The following is a 24,897-nucleotide window of genomic DNA, read 5'->3' as shown; positions in this document are numbered from 1 at the left end:
TATACAAGAATGCAACCGTGTAAACACCACACTGGAACAAAAAGGGATAAACAATGGAAAGAGTAATACACCTTTCAACAGAAGTGTACACTCAGAAACGAACAAAAACCTCATAACTCGGATTGGTGTTGGCTCAGCGCCTCCTATGCACTGGACAAGCCTGGTTCCAAAGGCCAGCTCTACGGTACACTGGAGCTCAAGAAGTCTATTTTTGTAGTTCTGCGGGATAGTACAGACATCAAGAACAACTGCCTGTAAAAGTTGTCCGGCCTGTAGATTCAAACCATAACGGTGCTAGCAAGGCTTTTACACCCCCTCCCCCCCTGGGAAGGTAAAATAGCTCCTTGAATTATTATATGAATTTCCTGTGCTGTAAAGTGTACTTCCACTATGCTGTCTATGACCACGAACCATAAGCGCATAACACACAGCACAATATGAAAACACAAACTGAAAACTATAACTAGGTCTCAAGAAAACAGGACATTCGCTTGCATGGCAACATCCATCAAGGAAACCATGGGACTCATCAGGGAGTTTGTTGTTTATGACACTCAATATATATTTTTTTATACATTGACAGTTTTTATATTCATGGGGTACTTTAAAAGTGATAGTTTAAAAAAAAAAAAATATTAAACACAGACTCGGGTTGAAATAACTCAACCTTAGGGAGAAGTCGTCATGAAATATCGGTTTCTGCAGCGCAAACTGGCTGAAAAGTAAATTTAAAATCTACAGCACAATGCCAAGATGAAGTCAGATGAAGTCAGAAATCGCAAAGAAACTTCACAGGCTAGAGTCTACCGTTGTAAATGATGTAATAGTGTTTTCTTTGGAAAGGCCACACGGAAAGGAAAAAAGAAAAAAAAACTTTCTTGGATAATTAACAGACTGTAGGTTAATGCTAGTAGAACAGTTAGGAAAACAGGAACATAGCACTGATGCTAAATGGAAATGAAAGACTTTAACTACTGCAAAGACTGCCGCCCACAAGTATTCTGTTTCTGGGTCCTCATTCCACAACAGCCCCACTCACATCTATGCACCCACCGAAAATTAAACAATTATTTATCCAGAAATGAAGAGTACAGGTTCTGCCCACTGGTGGGATCCTTTATTGTGCCACACACTGATTGACTCTTCTCCTGTGGAAAAACCTGGGAAGCATTCCAAAAATGTATTAAAGACAAACTGTGGCAATGTGCACACTCGCCTTACCTTTATAAGTGCCCATATCATGGCACTGCGCACTACCACTCCTCTGGCAATGGGCCACACGCATTCTTGCATACAGTTACTCTCGAGATTTGTTAAGCAATTTGCCTTTTTATTACATGCTGTTAATGTATCAACAGCACTAAACAAATGGAGGAAGAGGAGGAGTTCAGGAACCAGTGGGGGCTCATCAATAGGGGCATTAGGGCAATGCCCTACCACATCTGCCATATTTGTCTCGAAGTTAGTTTTTTTCCTAGTATGGCGTCTTCACAAAATAAATAAAAAATAATTTAATTTTCATGAAGAACAATGTTCTTAATTTCATGAACACTGTCAGTGTACAGGTCAGCCTCCTTAGCCCCTCCAGGCTCTGCCTCCTCCCGATGACAGGAGGTGCAGAGCTAAATCCACGTGCAGAGTAATATTAGAGAACATGGCACTCTACTGATGGATGTCTTGCCTGAATGTGTTCTGCTTGCAAGTGTGCGGCTGGTCCTGACAATATGGGCTTAATCATTGGGTTGTTGTGGCTCCCGCGCAAAGCCCTGGTGCTGGCCTCTTGGATGTCATTTTTGGTAGTAGAGTGCGAAACCACAGCACACCAGGGAGCGGCAAACTACCGACATTGGTGTACCGGAGGCATTTCTTGATTTCCTGCAAATCATAGCGGGCACTCATATATGGAGGTGGCACATAGGGTAAATGTTGAAGGTATATGTTGACATATTGGGCACACACAGCATTTGGGTGCATTTGGGTGTCCTATTTATAATCTTTGGCATAAAGAAGGAACTCATGGCACATGAGGGACACTCATGATAAAATGCTAGTCCTGGTATAAAAGAGGTAATTCTTGACATGCGGGGCACCCATGGTAAGTTTTGAAAACAGCAGGGTCAACTCCTCGGGAGCGTCAGGCCTCATTGAAATGCCATAAAAGTAATGGAATATTTCATGAATGCCCTTAAAGAGCCTATGGCTTTTCAGCAAAGCTATGGGAAAAATGTGCTTCAAAATGCACTGTCTGACCTAATTTTTCAAAAAGTTTTGTGGCGAAGAACCCCTTATCTGAGTACACTTTGAAGACATCGGGCTTGCTCGCTTGAATTTGGCGGCAAGTATTTTCTCTTTCAAAGACAACAGACTGCCACCCTCAGGAGCAATGGTCACAAAGGAACGTTTATTAGCTGCACGAGAAAGCATGCAAAATCAACTACAGAAGGTGTGTGGACTAAAGCTATCTCTTCGAGGACGGCTACACTTCTAGTAGCGCTGCCAAGAATACAAACTACAATTCTAGTGATCGATTCACCTGCCAGATTTTACAAAACAAATCGAGGTTATAAAAGCAACCATCGTAAAATGCTAAAACATTGTCAACGAGTTCTGAGCTCCTAGGCTGGTACCTGTTACACTTTGTCCTCCATTTTGCAGGCCATGGTAAGCAAATGATGAAGGGACAAACTCTTGAAGAATAAACACAAAAAATGGTGAGCAGCGTGAACTTCTCTTTTTTTTTAAACCAGATTTTATTAAGTTTTCATAGTGTGCTTACACATTTCTCATGCACATTCATACACAATGCATTGGCCTTGCAACCCTTAGCAGCGTGAACTTCTCTTTAGAGAGTGGAGCACTCTGGGCCCTCAAAAGCACTAAATGAACAATCTTAATTATTTTTACAGCAACTGCGGGCACTTGATCTGGAAGCAGGGGGCGAGTGCTGGTGTAGGGGAGTGCATTGCACATCAAGGCATGCCACTGAAAGGTCTCTCCTTCCTCCTGGGGTTCAGCATCAGTAAAGTGGGCCATCTACACTCACTGGACCTCGTGTGCCCTGATGTCTACGAAGTAGTAAGCAAAGTACTGTCTAACTCTTGGATGACCGACAGATGAAAAGAGAAAGCAGACCTTCTCTCTGGACCTTATGCGGATTTTGTCCTCCATGGGTGACAGACAGCGATCCAATCCATGGGAGTTCACGCAACACGTTTTTAATTGGTATTCATATATCGTACCTGGTTTGCTTTCAGGGTGTGGTGTTTTGCGCGTTTGAGAACCTTTATTTATTACTCGTTGGGGAGGAGTCACAAGATACGAGTTCCTGGTAGGAATTCATGTATAGTGGGAGAATGAAAGTGGCCCAGTCCAGGATGAGTTGACCACATCTGGTCCTCAGACGGTAGCAAGTGCACACAGAAAGCAGGCACTCCACACAGTGCTCCCCACAGGTGACAGTCTGGTGATGGGTCAGTCAGGAGGGCGACTGGGGACAGCACAGGAAACAAAGAGGTGCCCTGCAAAGGAGTGTGATTGCGGAATTTCAACACCCTTCCGCAGCCTTGGGTGCTGCATCTTTCCTGCATACTGAGTGGGTTTCTGGGAGTATCAAGGCAGATGGGAAATGTATGCTGTAAGGCAACTGCGAACAGTCTGAAGTGAGCCAAGGAACAGTTTGCACCAGTTAGGGAGAAACCGGTCAGATAAGCAACGAGTTTTGGCCAGTGCCAGGAAGAACCAAGCACTGAAGGATTTCTACCAAAACCCAGTGGCTCAGAAAACAGCATTACAAGGTGATGGCAAGCGAGTTGGGCACCCCATATAGGTCTGCAGCTGAGGAGTTTCTCAGCTGAAGTCCTGAAAGCAAATCTACAAGGGAGGCATTGGAGATAACAGGTCGCGGAGGACACTGGGGGTATACTTCTCGGTTGATTTTCTGATGCCAGTCGGTTCTCTCGCAAAAAGGAGTCAGCACTGCTTAACATTATATTGTTTATTGCTAAAGAGAAAATTCTATCAAAATGGGGTACACTACCCATTCGACGTTCCCATGATTGGTACCAAAGATTGTGGTGCACCTGTAGATGGACAACACCATACACTTCATCAAAGGTGTTGAGAGATCATCTTGAAGATGTGGGCTCCACTATTGTCAAACTTTGGGAAAGTGTGCGATGGCGTTTCATGACCAAGGACATCGAGGGTTCGACAGATACTGCAGAGTGGACTGCACCACCCACTCCCTGATAAACACCAAGCAAAGTGCTAATTTCAGGTAGGAAGCGGACTCAACCGGTCTGGAGGATGGAAGGGTGTATTGGGGACATTACATTTTAAAACAACAAAAACAATTATTGAGCCTCAAAAAGTCTAAATAGATACATGAGAAGAAGACAGCCATCTGTTGTGCATACTGCTGGCTGGCAAGAAGTCCTAGTGAGTTAAATGTGATTTCATGATATCTGCCGCGAGGTCGTAAGCTCGAATCCAGGCAAGGCTAACTCAACCTACCATCCTTGAAAGATGGGTAAATTGAGTCCTTCCGTATTAGAGAATATTAAGGCCTGCTGTATACAGCACCGAGAGGAGCCAAACTACAATGTGAAGATCCAGAGAAAAATGCTATTAATATTACTGCAGTGTTCAGAGAGTCAAGAGAAAGGCAGACCACACCCCAGCAGTAGCACTGAACGTGGATTTGCGTGGTTTTTCCCAAACACCTGCTTCACAGGTGGGAATCAGCTTGTGGCTACATATAGTTCATTTTAAAATTAAGGAGAAAGTAAATTTACAACAGTTTTCGGTAGTAGCGGAAAAAATCTACCAATGTAATGCGTGGACTTGGACCGAGATTAGATTACAGGTACATTTACTTGACACTTTTAGGGCTGCGGTCTTGCTAAGTGTGAAGCAGCTACTCTAGCTTTGACCCGCTGGACAGGCACCAAGTAGCGTTTAAAAACAGTTCACTTAAATAGCTCCAAGGCATGTAATTAATTCTTCTTAAAGGCATAAAAGGCTTAAAACAATCATAGGCTACACACACTTAACCCAAACATCACAGCAGACCTTGAAATGAGGTGCACTCCATCTTAGAGCGTTTACTCCTTGCCACCTAAGGACCACTTTTTTTTTTTGCAGTGCACTAACTGCCTGGAAAAAGAGGACACATCTACCTTTGGCCGGTAAAAAACACCCTTTGCACTGCATTTTCCTAATATGTGCAGCTGCAAAGGATTATAATCGGTATTACAAGGAACGCGGTCAAACCACACTCCTAAGGTTTCCTTGAATATTTCACTGGCAAATGTGCAGATGGAAAACGTGGAATTTTTGTGGAAACATCAATTTCCACAACAAATCCCCCTTACTCTGGGTACATTTAACACCACGGTGCACCTGCACCTCAGATTTACCCATCCCGACAGCAATTGTGATTTGGATTGTCGGAATACTGCACCAATATTCCCAGGCCACTTAGAATAAGGACCGATTGAACAGAAGCATTGGTAGAGTTTTACCTAAAGTGAAAATTGTCAGATTAGACGTAGGTTAACAAAAAGTCAATCCGGATTCAGAAAATTGGGTTTGGTGAAATTCTACATTTGCAAGGTGTCCTAAAAATGCAACCATTTTAACAGTGTTGTGGGATTTACAAACTCCAAACTAGGATTAGTGGTGAGATTTTGGGTATTCCTTATTAACCCCTTTAGTGCTGCCGTCGGCCGTTGGACGTTGCGAGCACTACCTCCGTAGTGCTGAACACGTCCAACGGCCGACGTGGCCCCACCCATTTCTTAGAACGTTCAGCACTGGCGCTGAACGTTCGGCGCAAGAAACGGGTTAATATTAGGGGTGTGAAAAATCCACATAATTTGCTTTCACATAATTAAGTGAAATGTTGGCAAAATTACATGAAATGCAAATCTGTCATTTAGTACTATATTTGAACAAGAAATTAGTACTCCTGTCTTTTTAATGCAAAGCAGCATTATGCAGTAAAAAAAAAAAGGTGGAAATACAAGTGGCAAAATCAAGATTTGCTTGGGTTCTAGCTGTTCTAATAATTTCCGAGCATAATGTGAAATAGCAGAAATTACGCATGTTAATGAAAAAAAAAATCCTATGCCTAATTAATATACATAAAATGCCTTCCTTCTGGAGAAGAAATAAAAGGAGTATTAGTAAACTTTCCAGGTGCCCCTCTACTGTTACACTGCCCACTATCTGGGGTGAGGATGGCTGCACACTTCCAGGTTAAATTTCCTGCTAGTTCACAACAAACATGTTTAGTCTTGCTGTTTACAGAACAATTTTACAGCGCTTCCAGTCAGGAGAAGTTTTTTTTTTTGCATTTCCTACTTACCACTGACAAGGCGTGTTTCTTAAACGATTGTATCGGGATTAACAATCAGTCCACCAATTCCACATGTTCCACCAAACTGTTAAAAAAGAGAAGAAAAAAAACATGATTAGCAAAACGAAGATGAAATATTTACTTCTTTCCTTTCACCACCTCGGACAGCAAAAAGATACTTGCTTACAGCAGAGCTTTACTAATCTTCCACTAGTAGTTGTTGGATATTATTAGGATACATGGTTAGAAGGAACAACACTGTGTTAACAGCAGCTTTAACCCGTTTGGTGCCCCTGGCCGTCCAACGTCACCGTGGGCATGTGGGGAGGATGGCCAGGGGCCGTCCAAAACACTCCCACTCACTAATTCACCTGCACCGTGGCAGAATTCGCGCCGCGGTCAACGGGTTAAAAACACACAGTGAGGTGACAGGGAAGGGTGGTCCTAAGCGGGTCTAACCAGGCCCCTTCTTAAGTCTCCAAACCTCACCATCAGTTCCTGAGAGTAAAAGGTGAGAGGTGTGGCGCAGCGGCCAGGGCGGCTGACTCCGGAGCACAGGGCTCACACTTCGATCCTCCGTGCCGGTGGCAGTTCAGCTCAGCATCATGTGACTCTGGGTAAGATCCACTATGTGTATGTATTACAATCACTGTTTGAGGTATGAACATGGACCCACTAGGTGTTATTAAAAGACCCCTCACACACCAACTTAGTTGGTGTCATGCTTCATCAAAGCATGAGGGGCCTTTTAACACCTAATGGGTCCATGTTCATACTACAAACAGTGATTGTAATACATACACATAGTGTGTCTGTCCACATTGATTAAATCTAGCATCATTTTGGGGAACGGGACGAACCCCCTGTTCTATCCCTTGCTCTCCCCTTATTTTTTCCACTCTGGGTAAGATCTCGCTTAATCTCCCGGACAGCCCCCAGCGCCTTGAAACCCTTAAGGGTTATTATAATGGTTTGTAAACCTGTAAGGTAGCGGAGGCAGACATGGTGGACAAACAATAGCAGTTTAAGACAGTTTGTCAACAAAACCATTAGGCAGATATTTCACCGAGGGACAGTCACCAGTCTAATGGGTGCACCTATGACTGTTCCGCAGTGAAAAGTACTAGAGCTGCGACTCGGCATTGAGTTTTATGATGGATTCAAATTATCCAAGAACAGGGTGCCTGAGAATCTGCATTGCTGTGTTTTCCACTGCCTTTAAAGGGTACAGTTGATTATTTGGAGAGCCCATCACGAGGAAGTCCTCACGGTCCTAGCTCAAGAAAACCAAAGGATGCATCACTCAGCATAGGTCAGGGGTGAACTTTTTGCTCCTAAAAATTCAGAGTTGAAGCAGTGTTCGTGTGACAGCAATTCTGATATGTAGATCAAGGACTAGTGAAACTCCACCTGCACAAAGAGTTAAATCCCTCAGTAAAAGAGGAGGTGAGAGAAGGGGGCTTTCAGGAGGTTACCCTTTAGATTGTGTAGTCTGTAGTGCCCCGATAGAATCTCAGTGAACTATGTAGGTTATCCCAATTCACCATGCCAAACCCTTTTAATTTTCTTGATGGAGAGGTTTATGTTTTGCTGTGCTATTAACCAGCGCATTGCAACATGTCCCTTGCCCTCACCTATGGTAGCCAAGATTCTAGAAAGTGAGCTGCGGTTGGATGGTGGCAAATGATTCCTCTCTGGGCTGAACACTCAACATAATTTCTACTGCTGAAGAACCTTGACTTTAAAAAACGTATAGACTGGGCCCAAAGTGCCAGAACATGTGGCCTGTGGAGCTTCCTGCTTTGCAGAACTAGGGGAGTATCCACATGGGGGCATTATCTGGCTTCTTCAACTCTCGACTAGAAGTGGAAAACAGAAAAGGGATGAAATCTGCTTCCTCCAAGTATGTGAAATACGTTTTCAGATCCTAGCTTATTCACAGGGATCTAAGCAGGAAAGGTGCTTGTAGAAGATCTGTGCTGATGGGTTGGAGCAGGAGGAGTGTGATTTTATTGCTTATGACTACAAAATTAAAAAGTCTACATGCATCTTGACCCAGATCCTTCACTGGAGAACCTCGGAGTAGATTCTGAGCACAAAGAGGTCTCAGAGGGCACAGCCACTACTTCGGTATTAAGGCAGCCTGGAAGGAAGGAATTTCATTATTTCTCCTTGTAACCCGAAAACAATGCTGCCATGTTACTCTCCAATAGATAACAAGAACACACACATGCGTTTTAGCACCAATTCCAGTGCTGTTTATATGAAGGCACAAATCACACACATAGGTTACTCTGCACAGGATGTAAGAGTTCCATGTAAGAGGTCCATGGAGAGTATCTGTCTTGAGCTCAGCATGCTTCCGTCCTCATTTCTCTGTGCTAGAAATCTTAATAATTCCATATGTAAAATGCGAACATATCACCCCTAAGGGTATCAGGACGCTGGGGGCTGTCGGGGAGATTAAGTCAGCTAATGCCTAGAGTCACATCATTCTGAGCTGAGCGGCTGCCGGGGATCGAACCATAAGCCCCACGCTATGGAGTCAGCCGCTCTGGATGCTGCGCCACGCCTCTCCGTATCATACGTAGAACTGACATTCATGCCACTTATTAATAACTCCTGGCCCTTCTGTGCTCCATGTAAATGCCCTCACCCCTCCCTTCTTTAACCACGGGTCAATCTCCTGCTTCAATTGCCTGCCTCTGGAAACCCATATATGTTATTTCTTTTTTGTGTACCCACAATCCTGCAGTGCTCCATTTTGTAGCTAAAGACACACAATTGATGGACGGAATGCAGAACAAATCAAAACATTCACCCCCTGTCAAGAGATCTGGGTTAAAGCCATCATTCTGTTGCTCACTATGCCACCCCAGTTTAGACCATTTTGTAGTTAGGTACACGTGATACAGCTCTGCTCATTCTTGCATAGTTACAGGGCTCTGAAGAGATTACTGGGGCCCCACTTTGGCAAACTGGTTACAAAATCTTTTCTTTTTATCTAATGACCCTATGATCTTCGCCCCTGTCTGGTTAAGCGCCGGGACACTCGCTGTGAGCGTTATAAATGACAATAACATTACATAACAAACGCACTGCCGTGAACGATGAATTGGTTGCCACCATGGACGTCAATTCACCAAAATGCCTTGGGCAGCGGAAGCAACTTCACATGCCCCTTGACCTTCACTTTCACTCACATTTACATATGCTTATACATACACACGCATTCACACACTCTGCCTGGACACACATTCACACACTCTCTCAAATAAACACACTCCAAGCTGCAAGCACGCACACAACATATATATATATTTAAAAACTTTTTTTTTTTTTTTAAACTTAGCTCAGCTGCCTGGAAGGTCATATACCAGCTATTTGTGCTCCATTTTTTTATTAAACTATTAGCGAATAATTTAATATTTTTCCCTATTAGTACTGTAAAAATAAGAATAATGTTTACAGAAAATGATTTGAACTAAACTGAAAGGAATGTTGTAGTAAGCCCTGCTGAGTGGGTACTGAGGTCAAGATGTTTAGTTAGTAGGAACATTGACAGGATGGGACAGTGCTCAGCCTGTGTACTTTATGGTGCACCATACTAGGAAGGGTACCTGTATGCCCATGATAATGGCGCATCACACTTTTTATTGTGGTTAGCAGATCTTGAAGAAAATATAGCCCTGCAGGAATTTGTTTGTAACAACAGGTTTTTGCTGGAGAAGTCAGTTTAAATTTGACAGGCTATATGATTAATCATTTTAGATTTCATGCCACAACCATAAACGTAAAAGGAATGGACACAAGAGATAATACGTATGCTGGAAATTCCTAGAGGTGTTTGCAGACCTGCACAACAGTGAAGGTTCATGAGTGAATAATATACACAGATATAAAGATTCAGAGTATCCATATTATCTTCCATTTAAGTAAATGATACATATTTCCTCAGCTGTTTGGGATTGGGAGAGAAAACTAAATTATTTAACGTCTTCCCCTGCCAGTTCTCTAAAAATTAGTTTTATACTCACTACTAGATTCAAGACGCCCTCCAGTCATTGGAAGAGAGAGGTCGGACGCGATGCACAGCCTGGCTGCTTGGATACTTGGTTTCAACTTTCATTGTAATACTCTGCCTTTGATCGTGTGGAGAGGTGATCTCACAATCATGCCTGCTGTTCTTTGCTAAACTACGCTTTTCATCACAAGAACTTCTAGAACTTTAAAATATTTTCAGCAGGTTACATAATTTTACATTTTAAAGTGAACATTGTCTTAAAGAAAGCACTTCTTGAAGAAAAATAACTATGTTGAGGAGGAAATGGCCCAGATTAGAGAACTGTATCTGTTTCACATTTAAGTTGATGAGCAGGTTGGGCCTTGCATTACAGCTGCTTCACACAGTTCTGATTGTGCAGTAGCAACCAGAGCATCTGTCACTAATTATAATTACTGGTCAGGTTGCGTTTAACCCCTTCCAAGTGGGGCTAATTCCCCTGCGATGTGGGGTGGGTTGGAGGGGGAGGGGGGGAGGAAGACGACGCGGTACTCATGAGTCCAGCTCGGCATGCTGTACAGTGGAGCTGTGCTCATGACGAGCTGGACTCGTCATGACTCCGCCCACTCCTTTATAACACCCGCACAGGCGGGGAATTCGCCGCGCGTCGGAGGCGCTGCGGCAGCATGACAAGTCCAGCTCGTCATGAGCACACGACCACCGTGCAGCATGACGAGCTGGACTCGTCATGAGCACGGAAGTGGTTAAAAAGGTATCCACGAAGGATACGTTATGGAATACAGCATGTAAAAGAGAGGTCAGAAGAACAACTACAGTAACGAAACGACCCTGCACAATGCACAATCCAGACTTGGCTCTTAGCATGCATGCCCCACAAGGACACAAGACAAGAGATACCCTAGCTGCATGGGCCTCACCTAATGCAATACGAGGAAGGGAAACTAGGGCCGCCATCTTGGATGCAGTCATGTATTTGTTCGTGGCACATTAATAAAATGCACCAAAAGAGCGCAATGTATTTGTAGTATTGTTTCTGGCCCTATTCACCACAATGAAAGAGGCGTGTGGAATTTTTTCACCATGATAAGCTTCCTAGACCAGTTACACGTGGTTTATGCAAGGTGAGGTGGTCAGCACATGTGTTTAGGACTGACCTGCAGGGCACTTTAGTAAGAATGTCAGGATCATGTAACAAAATAAATCATGATTAAAAATACTTATATATTTACAGACATACATGGGTTTTTGGTTAGCCCGCTTCACACATTGGTTTGTCCATTGGTCATTCACATTTTGCTTCTGGCCACCACAGCCTATAGTATGAGACAAAAAGGCCGTCCCACTTTAAGCATCGTCTCGCTGAACTGGGTGATGGCTTTTTCCTGTCAACATGCACATTTGTAGAAATGCACTTCAATGGCAGCTTATTTAGTCAATACTTTGCTTTGCCAGAGCTTTTTTTCTTTCCATTATCTATCCTTTTTTATTGTGTTTAGTCTTGCTTATGGGTTTACAGTATATCTTCAGATTACAGTAATTAAACCCTTGACCGGGGCACAAATTCCGCCGCGGTGCTGGGGAAATAATGAGTGGGCGGGGTTCAGACGGCCCCCAGCCGTCCTCCGCACACGCCCACTGTGACGTCAGATGGCCAGTTTTTCTTTCTGCCAATGAGAACCATGTTTTCGTGAGATATGCATTATAATTAAAAATGGGTTCTATACCCGTTTTAAGTACATCTGCCTGTTAGGTAGCATTTTTCTATTAAACTTTTAGTCGAGGAATACTTTTTTTAAATTGTAATTTGTTAATGCAAGTGTATAGGCAATACGTTTGGATGGCATTACTGTTTATTTGTTTCTCTCATTTTTCAGATGTGCACAATAAAAAATAAACTTAACCATCACACCAGCTTGTCAAAGAAAGACTTAGTCACTTTTCCCAATGTTTGTTTGCATACAAGGATGAAGTGTTACAGAGGTTATCCCAGCTGATTTCCATTTGCTACTTGGAGTAGGTTAAAAGTGTGTTATGGTGCATCTTTTGTTATTTAGTCAGGACTGAGGAACATGACTTAAAGGCAGAACTACTGGCCTCCACAGAAAACTTCTGGATGTACCTTTTGAAATACCTACATTGAGATGGAGTGAACATCAGTAACAATACCACGTGCATATCTCAAGAGATCTCAGGGCTGCATTGATTCCACATTCCAAATGGAACCTCACCCATGATGCCTTTTGAAAATCAGCCGAGCAGTCCCTGGAACACTTGTACTACTTGAGGAAAGTGGAAGCCGAAACACCATAGGAAAACATATTTATGTTCATTGTTGAGTCCATCTGTACAAGTCACTTCTTTCATGGATGTCACATTTCTCTGTCATTCACTGTATCAATGTTGATCCAGATTTGAACCGTGGTTGGATGTTATTCAAGGTACCAGTACGTTTTATTACCATCAGAGTACAGAAAGCACCCAATGCATTTTTACCTTGTTTAGTCTTAATCAACCTTATACATAAGCACAATTTAAAGAGTATTAACTCCCTTGAGAGCCACTTTCCGTGTATCGCGATGCAAGAGGAAATACATGTGGCACACGAATAGTAATAAACACAGATTCAGACATCCCTCCTTCTCGGACATCCTTAATGTTCTGCCCATGGGCCAATGACCACTAATGCAGTAGGTTCTGCTGTAGTTGCTGCCATCTTGTTGTAGTGTAACATATGTGTAAGGCTGCTCGTGGACGCCATTCAATGGCATTATGCAAAGTGTTCCATCTACACCAGCTTAACAAAAACATAGGGCTATATTTATTTCCTGGCGGACTGCCTCGTGTTCCTCTAGGGTGATGGTGAAAATTACTCCATCACCCTGGTGGAGGGACCGCCCACCAGATTTATAAATGACAGCCAAACTGGCGGTCTTATGGAAAGCACTGCCAGGAGCTGCTATTGTGGCAGTTCCTGACAATGCATTTTTGCTGTTTGGCACATGGTTCCATCAGTTATAACTGAGGCCTACACCAAAAAGTTTTTTCCCAAAAGGGAAATACTAAACAGGATTTTCTTTTTGAAAAGAAAAAATACAACGCTTCCCTCACCATGGGAGTATTCTCCCATGGCAAGTGAAGCATTTAGCAGTTTTCACTGCCCCTTACCCCAAGGATTTTCCTGGCGGTGACAGACTGTAAAAACTGACATCTAATTCCCCACGCACATCTAAATCAGTTGGGCAGAATTAGAGGTCTGCCTCTGATGGACCTTGATCCATAGGGCCATCGAAGGAGTTTAATCATGACGGAGTAGTCTCTGCCGTGATTAAACCTATGGTTCGACTGCATCTAAATTGGGCACACCATTATCTTGGAGGTAAGCATACTCCGTTGCCATTGGTTAAAACGTTCTGCAATTGTTAGTGGCTGCATTGATAGTCTTTCCATACTGTACTATACCAAGACCTTGATAATATTGCCTGCCCCATTTCTATCATAGTTCAGGTTGACTAGACCCGAATTAACATGCCATCTTGAATCCTATCGGGTCAGGGAAGGCTTCTTTCACCATCCTCATTTCAGAAGTCTCGAAGGCTCTTTTTGGCTCAGCAAAAGCATTTAACCTAAGGCTTTCAAGATTGCTTTCTGCACAGATCATTCTGATTGGTGAGAAAACCTCACCTTCAGCAGAACACTGCTGAGGTGCAAAGACTTGAATGAACGACTCCACGGGTGCAACAGTCCTTCGCAAGCTAAGGTCACAAAAGTGATTGTTATACATTTTGTAACACAATACTATGTTGTTTCCTCTGGAATGTGGACTTCTCACATGTTCCGAGCTCCAGCCCCTGAGCCAGCGTTCCAGGGCTGTCAGTTGATGTCTGACTTTCTGAGGGACAGCGGCGATGAGTTGTAGAGAAGATATTTTAATACACCTAGCGTTTACTCACTCATCCTGGTGTCCTGTCCAATGGGTGAGGGCGGCGAAAGAGTGATGAACTCTAGTGGATCAGGTCAAACATGCAGATTTGTTTCTAAGCTACAGTCCATTCAGCTTACATTTCATCTGGATGTTAGAACACAAACCAAACATGCAAATACAAAACATCCCTGTGTATGTTTGATAATGTACAGCTTCAAATAGAGCGCACGCTGAAAAAGAAGTGTTATCTGGAAAGATCACAAATTAAGGTCACAATTTTAAACCGAGCAGTGATCCTCGGTGAATGGAGATTACAGGGGTGCGCGTGGGTCTTTTGATGTGCTTTCCATAGTGGGAGAGACTGGCAGCTCCATCCTCCTGCACCGAAATCATCAAGAAGGAACTGGCCATGGTGGTTGATCTGGGCTCACACTGTGTCACATAAAATTCTGCAAGATATTAGCCCCTCATCGAGTAATCTTCTTGAATGTTTATGTTTATATAAATTGTGTCAAACCCATTCAGGTAAAACAATACTATAGGTCTCCAAGTAGAAAACAGTGTTGCCCTGAATATAGCTTGAACTATTGTTGTGGACTGCGCGGTGGAATAAAAATAAGATTGGAGTTAAAATTCTAGAAGACCATGATGTCACTTAGGTCGCCTCGGGCTGGGTGAAGACCTGAGCCTATTCACTCCAGGGAGTGTTTGCAGCTGGTCACCAATTACTAGGACTGAACCAGCTCATTTTGTGCGTTAATTAGATCTTAAGACAGTCAGAGGAAAGATGTAACTTTTAGGAAAGATGATCGCTTGTATAACTCGGATTTCATTTGTAAAAAAAAAAAAAAAAAAAGTATACGTTTTAAAAGCATTAAGCCACTCAATTGTTATTTTGCAGCCACACTTTCAGGCATCAAAGCATTTTTGGGCCTGGTGTATTTGAAACAATCACTATGTGTGCTTACTTTTGTGTGTTCGCATTACTTTTAGGTTACAAACCCTAACAAGGAGCGCAACTTTTTTTAGGTTAAACCAAACATTTCTACCGCCATGACATGCATGTGGCTGCATTGGCATCTTATGTATACTGCGTCCTCCCAGCGGTAAATGGAGTATTGTCGCTTTAAAAAGTTGGCTACGCCCTCTCGGGGTTAGATGCAGTTCACGGTTATTATTTTGCCATCTAAAAGCTCTGAAGAAAATCTCATTTTCTTTGCTTTTATTCTCACTGCAACCACGTAATTCGACTGTATGCATAATGGATTAGCTTAGTCAAAGCATAATTCTTCCCCTTCGAGGGACTGTGAATAGCACTGTGTGGTATGAGAATTAAATGCCTGTTAATGCGCATTGTTAATTGTGTGAGATGCCAACTTGGAACTTGTTTTATAAGCAAGCGTTTTATATTTTAGAAGCTTTCTGAAATGTTACTTGTGTTGGAAATGTTTGCTGGTTTTAGTAGTGTTAAACAGTAAATGAAAAGCACCTCACAAAGTAACATAGTTATTAGTTCTGGACAGCAGGGTGCTTGTCCATGCGCTTGGTCAGCATCATCGTGACATTGAATTACCCCTGAAATGTCGTCTTACCATGGGTCACCTGGAGCAGCTCACAACCTGGTGAGGGGGGTGTTTATTTTCAGATTGAGAGCTCTAACTCTATTTTTAGGACTCTTTTCTACTTTTTGAGAGCACACTTGAATGGTTCCTAAAATTTGGACATGAAAAGGTATACATTTTCCTAAGAAGGGTATGATGCAGTATCCTGTATAACAGTTCTATGCAGGTGGATGAATGAAAACACTTAACATATTCTGTGGATGCTCTCTATCTCCAGGCGCTGATCAACAATAGGCCTGCCACACGGGACAGGACAAACATGTCCTAATAGGAAACACTCAAAGGTGGATTGTAAATCGCAAAGGTGTGCATTCTCTGAACGCGATTCAGAAGGTTCCCCAGAGTTTTATATGGAGTTCACAGGTCACGGAGACTTCCCACAGATATGTATAACACTTGAGAGGAGTGAGAAGCTGTGAAAAGGAACCCCTCAGTCTCTCAAATTATGACTAATGCCTACAAATAAGGAGGGTTAACCTTTACTGTGATCATTAGTAGGATCCTGGCATATCTTAGATATTTGTAGGATCCTCACCCAGGTAATTAGTGGGAACCTGGCATATTGTGGGTGAGGATGCTACAAAAAAAATCTACAAGTACCACCTGTGGCATGCATAATCAACGGATCCTCACCTACTGCACCTAGTGTGAGTGGGTGGGCTCGATGCAGTTTGTTAGCGGAGCACTTAACTACGATTTAAGGGATTTATGTGAGAATTAATAATTCCTTGTGAATACTCTCCTAGTTTACTTTGAGGTCCTTTGGAAAGGTTAAAAACAATACGATGTGTCTGGGTATAATGACCCAATCCTTCAGTGGGTAGACATGTTTCAGCCTCTGTATGTATTGAAGGGTCAGCAGGCTTTCTTCAGGACCAATGTATATATTTTATCCCTACAGACTATTTGGTATTGCCAAAGTCCCCAAAATGTTTTTGCACACACAAGTATGAAGCATGTACGCAAGATACAAACCATTGAAGACCTTTTCCTCTGTATTATCTAGGACTTTAGAAGATATAGTTTATAACTTCATAGGAGTCTTTTCTCGTATCTTTTATAGTGTCACATCAAGCTTTGTCACATCATACTTTGTGTGTGTGTCAAGGCAATCACACACAGGAGATCACCACACTTTCACGCTTGCAGGTCGCCACACTGCATTTAAACTACATATAAAAAAATTCTAAAGGCACACACAATATGGAAGATTAATATACTTGACAAAGTGATTACCTGCACACTATAGAGCCCAATAATGGTCTGTCATGTAACCTACGTATAGCATGTACTATTTAGGCTCCATAAGGCATTGGGGCAGGTGATCCCTGTAGTCACACACTAAGGGGAGTATTATTTTATATTTTTTCTGTGTTTAGACAAGTTTTTCTGTAATGTTTTCTTAGTAAATTGGCTGATAAGCAAATGGTGGTTTGTGATGTGTATATGGTCTTATGGGCATAAACACGACCTGTTAACGAAGCAAATACCCGATTTATTTCATTGACTCAGTTGAGTGTTGGGGGGTCCGATCTGGGGGTCTCCGAGTCCTACGGAAGACTGCTTTTGGAAGCATGTTCTTTTAATTAAATACTCACTATGCTTTCCAAGGTCTTGCCTAGGAAATGTACAGTGATAGTTCTTGAATGTGGTCAGAGTTTGAGGCCTAATGTTTGTGAACTTGACTCCTGCTGCTCTAGTGTGCTTTATATGAAACATTACGGGGGGGGGGGGGGGGGAGTCGGTGATTGACTGGGGTTACGGAGTCGGTGATTGACTGGGGTTACGAACACAGAATATCACCATGTAGTGAGAGCTTCCACAAAGACTGTTCAAAGCCTTTGCTCTGGTGTTCCAAGATGCATTTATTCTTAAGAGCCAAAAAAACAGGTTAAATATAAATGCAGTCATGTGGACGACTGAGGCTACTATGTGTCTTGTCACATATAGTAACCCCAATCCCTTCTGTCAGACTCACACTGCAGTCACCAACAACTCAGCCTCAAGACACTGTTCATCATATCAGTGCATCTGATGTTACTGCTTTTTCATCGTAATACACATGGGTCTGTTTTCTTCCCACAAACAAATCCATCTGACGCCGTTCCCCGTGGTATTACAGTCAGAGCTCGCGACAAAGGCCTCCTGGGAGCAATGCAGGGCTGACCTTAGCAGAACGCCACAGACACAAAGGGAAAGCGGCTGTTAATCTTCCCCTGACACCGTGACTCAGCCTCGCGCCACAGGAATGCGCGCGCGGCCGTGACTCAGCCCCGCGCGCAGGCACGTCTGTTCCGGGAAAGGTCGAGGGCTTCTGTTTTCGGACCGAGTCCTCCAGTTTGGGGGGATTCCCGCGGTCATCTGCACCCACAATAAGCGACTTTTCTTAAAACGAATACCCCCGGGATTTCTATGTCAACACTTTGGCTCTAGGTTGTGGGCACTAATCGAAGAGCTTTTTTAGCACCCAAGCACAAGTAGGTACACATTTTCCAATTGTGCATGTGCATTCACTGGCCTGAAATCACGTATTCAAGATTTTTCCATGCCACAAGTGTATTTATGAATACGTCAACTCCAAAAGTGTGGTGACATTTCGGTATTCGCAAATTTGTAGACATGTTTCAGGATATTCCGGCCCGAGTCCGAAGTAGTTTTTACCAACCTGAAAATGCACCCTCATTTACTCACCCTGAAAATGCACATCATTGACAGGAGTATCAATCAATCAATCAATCAATAAAGGCATTTATATAGCACGCTACTCACCCGGAGGGTCTCAAGGCGCTTGGGGGAGGGGGTTCCGCTACTGCTCGAACAGCCAGGTCTTGAGCTGTTTCCTGAAGGCAAGGTGGTCCTGGGTCAGGCGGAGGTGGGTCGGGAGGGAGTTCCAGGTCTTGGCGGCCAGGTAGGAGAAGGACCTTCCTCCTGTGGTGGCTCTTCGGATCCGGGGGACGGCGGCGAGGGCGTGGCTGGTTGATCGAAGCTGGCGTGTGGGAGCGTAGAAGTTGAGGCGGCTGTTGAGGTAAGCTGGTCCTTGGTTGTGCAGGGCTTTGTGTGCGTGGGTGAGGAGACGGAAGGTGATTCTCTTGTTGACCGGGAGCCAGTGCAGATCTCTCAGGTGTTCGGTGATGTGGCTGCGACGGGGGATGTCCAGGATGAGTCGTGCTGAGGCGTTCTGGATCCGCTGGAGTCTCTTCTGGAGTTTGGTGGTGGTTCCGGCGTAGAGGGAGTTGCCGTAGTCCAGTCGGCTGGTGACGAGGGCCTGGGTGACCGTCTTCCTGGTCTCGGTGGGGATCCACCGGAAGATCTTACGTAGCATGCGCAGGATGTTGAAGCACGATGAGGAGACGGCGTTGACTTGTCTGGTCATGGAGAGGGAGAAGTCCAGGATGAAGACCAGGTTGCGTGCGTGGTCTGTTGGTTTGGGTGCGCTGCCCAGGGCGGGGGGCCACCAGGAGTCGTCCCAGGCGGAGGGTGAGGATCCCAGGATGAGGACTTCCGTCTTGTCCGAGTTCAGTTTCAGGCGGCTGTTCATCATCCACTTGGCTACTTCGGTCATCCTTTCGTGTAGGTCGGCTCTGGCGGTTGCGGGGTCGTTGGTGAGGGAGAGGATCAGCTGGGTGTCGTCGGCGTAGGAGATGATGTTGAGGTTGTGTTGGCGTGCGATGGCCGAGAGGGGGCTTGTGTAGACGTTGAAGAGGGTTGGGCTGAGCGAGGAGCCTTGAGGAACGCCGCAGATGACTTCGGTGGCTTCCGATCTGAACGGGGGGAGGCGGACTCTGTGTCCTTCCTGCGAGGAACGAGATGATCCATTCCAGAGCCTTCTCCTGGATTCCGATGTTGCTGAGGCGTTGCACTAGGGTGCGGTGGCAGACAGTGTTGAAGGCCGCGGAGAGGTCCAGGAGGATGAGGGCCGCTGTTTCTCCGTTGTCGAGCAGGGCTCGGATGTCATCGGTGGCTGCGATCAGGGCGGTCTCTGTGCTGTGGTTGGCCCGGAAGCCAGACTGAGCGAGGTCGAGGGATCCATTCGTCTCGAGGAAGGCGGCCAGCTGCTTGTTGACGGTCTTTTCGATGACTTTTGCAGGAAACGGGAGCAACGAGATGGGGCGGTAGTTCTTGAGGTCGGTGGGGTCGGCTGATGGCTTCTTTAGTAGGGCGCCGAGTTCCGCGTGCTTCCAGCTCTCCGGGAAGGTCGCGGTGTCGAAGGAGGTGTTGATGATGTCCCGCAGGTGGGGTGCGATGACGGCGTCGGCTTTGTTGAAGACGTGGTGAGGGCAGGGGTCGGTCGGAGATCCGGAGTGGATCGAGTTCATCGTGCGGATGGTGTCTTCGGTGCTGATCGGGGTCCAGGCGCGGAGGGTGGTGGTGGGGGGCGGTGGTTCAGTCGTGGCGTACGTCTGTTGGGTGCTGAAGCTGTTGTGTATGTCCGCGATCTTGTTGTGGAAGTAGGAGGGCAGGGAGTTGCAGAGGTCTTGCGACGGGGTGATGTCGTTGTTACTGGCGTTGGGGTTGGAGAGCACTTTGATGATGTTGAAGAGTTCCTTGCTGTTGTGTGCGTTGTTGTCCAGTCGTTCCTTGAATGCAGTTTTCTTGGTGGCGTGGATCAGTTGGTGGTGTTTTCGGGTGGCGAGCTTGAGGGCGGCCATGTTGTTCGGTGTTGGGTCTCTGCGCCAGGCTTTCTCGAGGACTCGGCAGTTCTTCTTGGAGCTCTTGAGTTCGTCGGTGAACCAAGGGGCTTTCTTGCTGCCGGGTCTGCTAGGCGGGGTCTTCAGAGGGGCGAGGTCGTCTGCGCAATCGTTGATCCACTTGGCGAGGTTGGTGGCTGCAAGGCTTGGGTTCGTTGCGGTGGTGGGAGGGTTCTTGCTCAGGGAAGTCGCGAGCTGGTCGGCTGTGATCTTGTTCCAGTTTCTGCGTGCAACCTGTTGCTGGTGGTGGTGGATCGTGGTCCTTCTGAAGTGGACGCAGCTGTGGTCCGTCCAGTGGAGTCCGGTGGTGTGGCTGAAGGTGATGTCCTTGCTGGATGAAAACACGGGGTCGAGTGTGTGTCCGGCGTAGTGGGTGGGGGTGGACACCAGTTGCTTGAGGCCGAGGTTGGCTAGGTTGTCCAGTATGTACGTTGCCAAGGTGGGACTTGAGAACACCACAAATATTTTGAATGCGGCTGTCGGGGAAATGGGCATCTACACAGAGGCGCACATTGTTTCCCATTGAGATGAAAAAAACATTTAAAAATGTGCATATGGACAGTTGCGCGTTTGTCTGCTTTTCATTATTATGCAAATTATTACAATTACAGGTGCAGAAATGTTATGAAATAAAAGAATCGACGGAACTGGCGTTAACCAAGGCTTTTTGATTATATAAAATTATACATATATTATATATGTATTGGAACTGTCAGCCAGCTGTTTTCATCCATTGGTCTTTTGTTGCGTCACTCATTTTTCCTCCACCCATTCCATCATAGAGCCTGGGGCAGTGGGTCAACCCATTGTAGCCATTGGCTAACTGGACTATGAATTATGGCATTCTGTTGTTTCACAAGGAGAACACCCCCGCACACAAAGTAGTTGCCTTCATGCTAGGGACTGCTATGGTAAAGTGTGCTTTTCGAGACCCAAAAATATTTTTGCTTTAAAGCAATGTTTCTTTAATATTGGCAAGAGCCTGGCAGTTCCCCCAGAAATAACGTTTTACAAAAACCCTGACAACACAAAACCAGTATTGACAAAGCCAAAAGCCAGAGAGCCAATGCCAGTGCTACTGACTTTGCCAATGGTTGTTGTGAATCGAAGCTCCCAAATGTGGCTTTGAGGAAAGCCAGGATTCTGTAACTATCCTACATTTTAATCATAAGTGGGCTTTATGGGTATTTGATAGAATCCTTGCTCATCACAGCATCTCCACTCATTCAACATTTTCTTTATTCATTTTCACTTTCTTGTGTTTTTGGTTCGCATTAGCAACTTCAGAAATCCCTATTGCACTTGGGTCATTTTACAAGCACAGTTATTTAAAAAAAAACAGTCAAGATTTGAAACAGAATTCTTAACTCAAGTTTACTTTTAGAAATCTTACTGCTAGAGCTAGACACAGTGGTCTGCATCTAGATGGGCGAAAACACCCAGCGAATATATGACACAGTCACCCCAACATAGCGGAAACCAAAGTCGCAAACGCATTTCAAAGTCCTGTCTCTAGGAAAGAAATGTCCCTATTTACAATAAAATTGGATGCCAAGTAGTGTTTTTGCGAAGTTAAGGACAGAAATCAGCATGATAGATGGGCCTCGGAGTCATCTGACGACACATTCTATGTTTCGATCCCACCAAGACCTGGATCATGGTCGAAATGTCCAAGTCTCGGTTCTGAGGCACTGTGGTCGCGAGAAAAACTCTATCTTAATGTACCCACAAGAAGCATCTTTCTTCCCTTGACCTTGTGTCAGATTCCGAATTCTACCTAACAGTCTAGAATTGAAGGAATATGTTGACCATGTCCAGGAGGTAATAGATACGTAATGTTAAATTCAAGTTGCAGATGAAAGAGGGGCTTCAGAAATGGGGACTTAAGTTTGGCCGTTGCTGAATGTAATATCCAAGCTAATTCAGCAGCCAGGAGCTGGGACACTGTAGACACATTAGGGGGAATCACTTCAAGCCATACCAAGAGCCCACTCATGGACAATGCAACCGATGATGAATACTGGGAACACCTGGAGTCCAATCACTTTGTTGAATGTTTCATTTAATATTTTTCATCAGTCCTTACAAGGGTTGGTAATAAGGTGCCACCAATGAGGTGCATGCGAATGAATGGAAATGTGGTGGGAGCTGGCCGCCTTATAGAGGACATAGCCCTTTTCCATCAGGCAAACCTTATAGTAGATACGTCAGGCCCTTTTCTATGGTCCACCAGAGGCAGGAAATGTGTTGTACGACTGGATGGAGAAAGGCATGTGTAGTCTCACTCTACAAATGTGGGACAAAGGGAGAAAGCTGGTAAATGCCATCCAATCAGGTACACACCAATAAAGGGGGAAGGCTACAAAAGAATCCCTTTGAAAGGCAGGGATGATATAAAAAGCGCTTTGACGCCTCGTCAGGGGTAGTAAGCGCTATATAAATGCAATTACAATATAGTAACTATTACTGGACTCGTGGTTGCATGACGTCATTAGACCAAACTCCAACAAGAAGAACCCGATCAGCTTCTTTCACTAGGGGATCAAGGACACAGGTTACACGTTCTTGCTGAAAGCTTACCTTTAGCAGACTATGTCATTCTATTTAGTTAGCTTTCAAGACTACATTGGTCCGTTCCTTAGGCCCGGTGACAAGAAAAGTATATTGAGGAGGGAGGGGTGATTGAGCTACACAAGATAACAAGTCTGACAATTATTGGGTGCTCGTGTTAGCAACTGGTGTGCGACAGAGGCTAGAAACCACAAAAACACTATCATTGTGGCTTTGTACTATTCTCAGCCCACTGTGTCTTGGTAAAATCGTTTTTCAAATTAGGTACGAAAAAGCCAACAGCTCAGTTTGTGACAATTATATCCACACATCTGCCCGCTGTTCCTGGTTAGTTGGGACAGCTGGGATGACTTCATACGCCCAGTGCCATTTCAGGCTAAGAAGCGTGTGCTGGAACATTTCTGTCATATTGTGGATGGAGTATTCTAACCATGTGACTCGAGACTTTCAAAAAGTCAGGGGCCAGCTGCTTGTATTGAAAAGATTCATTTTTATTTAAAGTTACATTACTAGCACTTGTATAGCAATCTATCATTTGTATGGTTCACAGGACCTTTCAGATTCTGGGTGCCATTTGCGGTTCTGGAATTGATGCTGATCAGAGTGAAGGTGGTCCGTAATCATTAGCCTGGCTATAAATAGAAATGTGTTCCCAATGTATAGTTATGTATAAATAATGTAATAATTATAATGTAAATACATTATGTATAAATAATGTAATAATGGGTCATATTACGTGAACATTTACCTACAAATATCCAATCACTCAGAAAGCCAGATATCAAAATTATATGAGGACATGAGGCTTTTAGAACCATGGCACAACATCACAGACAAATCCTAAAATAAGCAGATATTCCACTCAAACGGATATTAGTGTATCACAAATAGCATCAAATATTCTAACCCTGCCTACTATTTACTGCAATAATAAAACACCACCAGACTCGGTCTGTGATAGAATCCCTTAAAGACGAATACTAGAGAAGACTACAGCTCCGAGTCAGAATGCGCACTATACAGCATATACAATAACATTAAACACAGACGTTTTGCCTTGCAGAGTGTGGCCCAGCTCTGATGTACAGAGCAGTTAGAAAGTTCTCGTTCCACATTGTAGAAAAAAAGGTATGTCAAGTTCCAAGAATGGCTTTGACGTTTGTGTACATCTGGGGTTTAATGAGACAGGCTAGACCATGTTTCTTATGCAGAGGCCACTCTGGTAGGGATAAAATGCTTCAAGGGTTTTATAGTAAGCGGATCGTTCCCATCTATGACGGCCCTGTTAATATTGCGATAATCGACATCAAAACGAATACAAAAGCAACTATTCAAAATGTATTCCAAGGTGTACTTATGCATTTGTCTATAAGGTTCTTCCTTTCAGTATAAAGAGCAACGTGCATTTTTATTCGAGATAACTACTCTCCCATGTAAACGCATTTAAACTGTGATACTAAGGGCCTGATTTAGATCTTGGCAGACGGGGTACTCTCACAACGTGAGGGATATCCCATCGGTCGAAATATAAATCATATTATAGCCTATGGGATTTATATTTCGGCGGACAAGCTACTTGTCACCGTGGTGACGGATGAACCCATCCACCAAGATCCAAATCAGGCCCCAAGTGCCACCCAAAAAAACCCGGAAAAAAAACTTCCATTCCTCTTTGAGATGACACTTATAAAATATAAACCACTTAAGTTGGA

General features: G+C 44.3%; 1 protein-coding gene across 1 annotated transcript in view; it reads right to left on the bottom strand.

The window, feature by feature from the left end:
• The window catches only part of LHFPL2 (LHFPL tetraspan subfamily member 2), a 390,647-nt gene that overhangs the window by 87,093 nt on the left and 278,657 nt on the right, over positions 1–24,897 (bottom strand). The window contains exon 5 of the mRNA XM_078675212.1: positions 6,368–6,443. The gene's annotated coding sequence lies outside the window, so the exon portion shown is untranslated. The remainder of the gene's footprint in view (positions 1–6,367; positions 6,444–24,897) is intronic.

The sequence above is a fragment of the Lissotriton helveticus genome, chromosome 2_1 (genome assembly GCF_964261635.1).
Source record: "Lissotriton helveticus chromosome 2_1, aLisHel1.1, whole genome shotgun sequence".
In the NCBI taxonomy this organism is placed as follows: Eukaryota; Metazoa; Chordata; class Amphibia; order Caudata; family Salamandridae; genus Lissotriton; species Lissotriton helveticus.
This window is presented reverse-complemented; position numbering and strand designations above follow the sequence as displayed.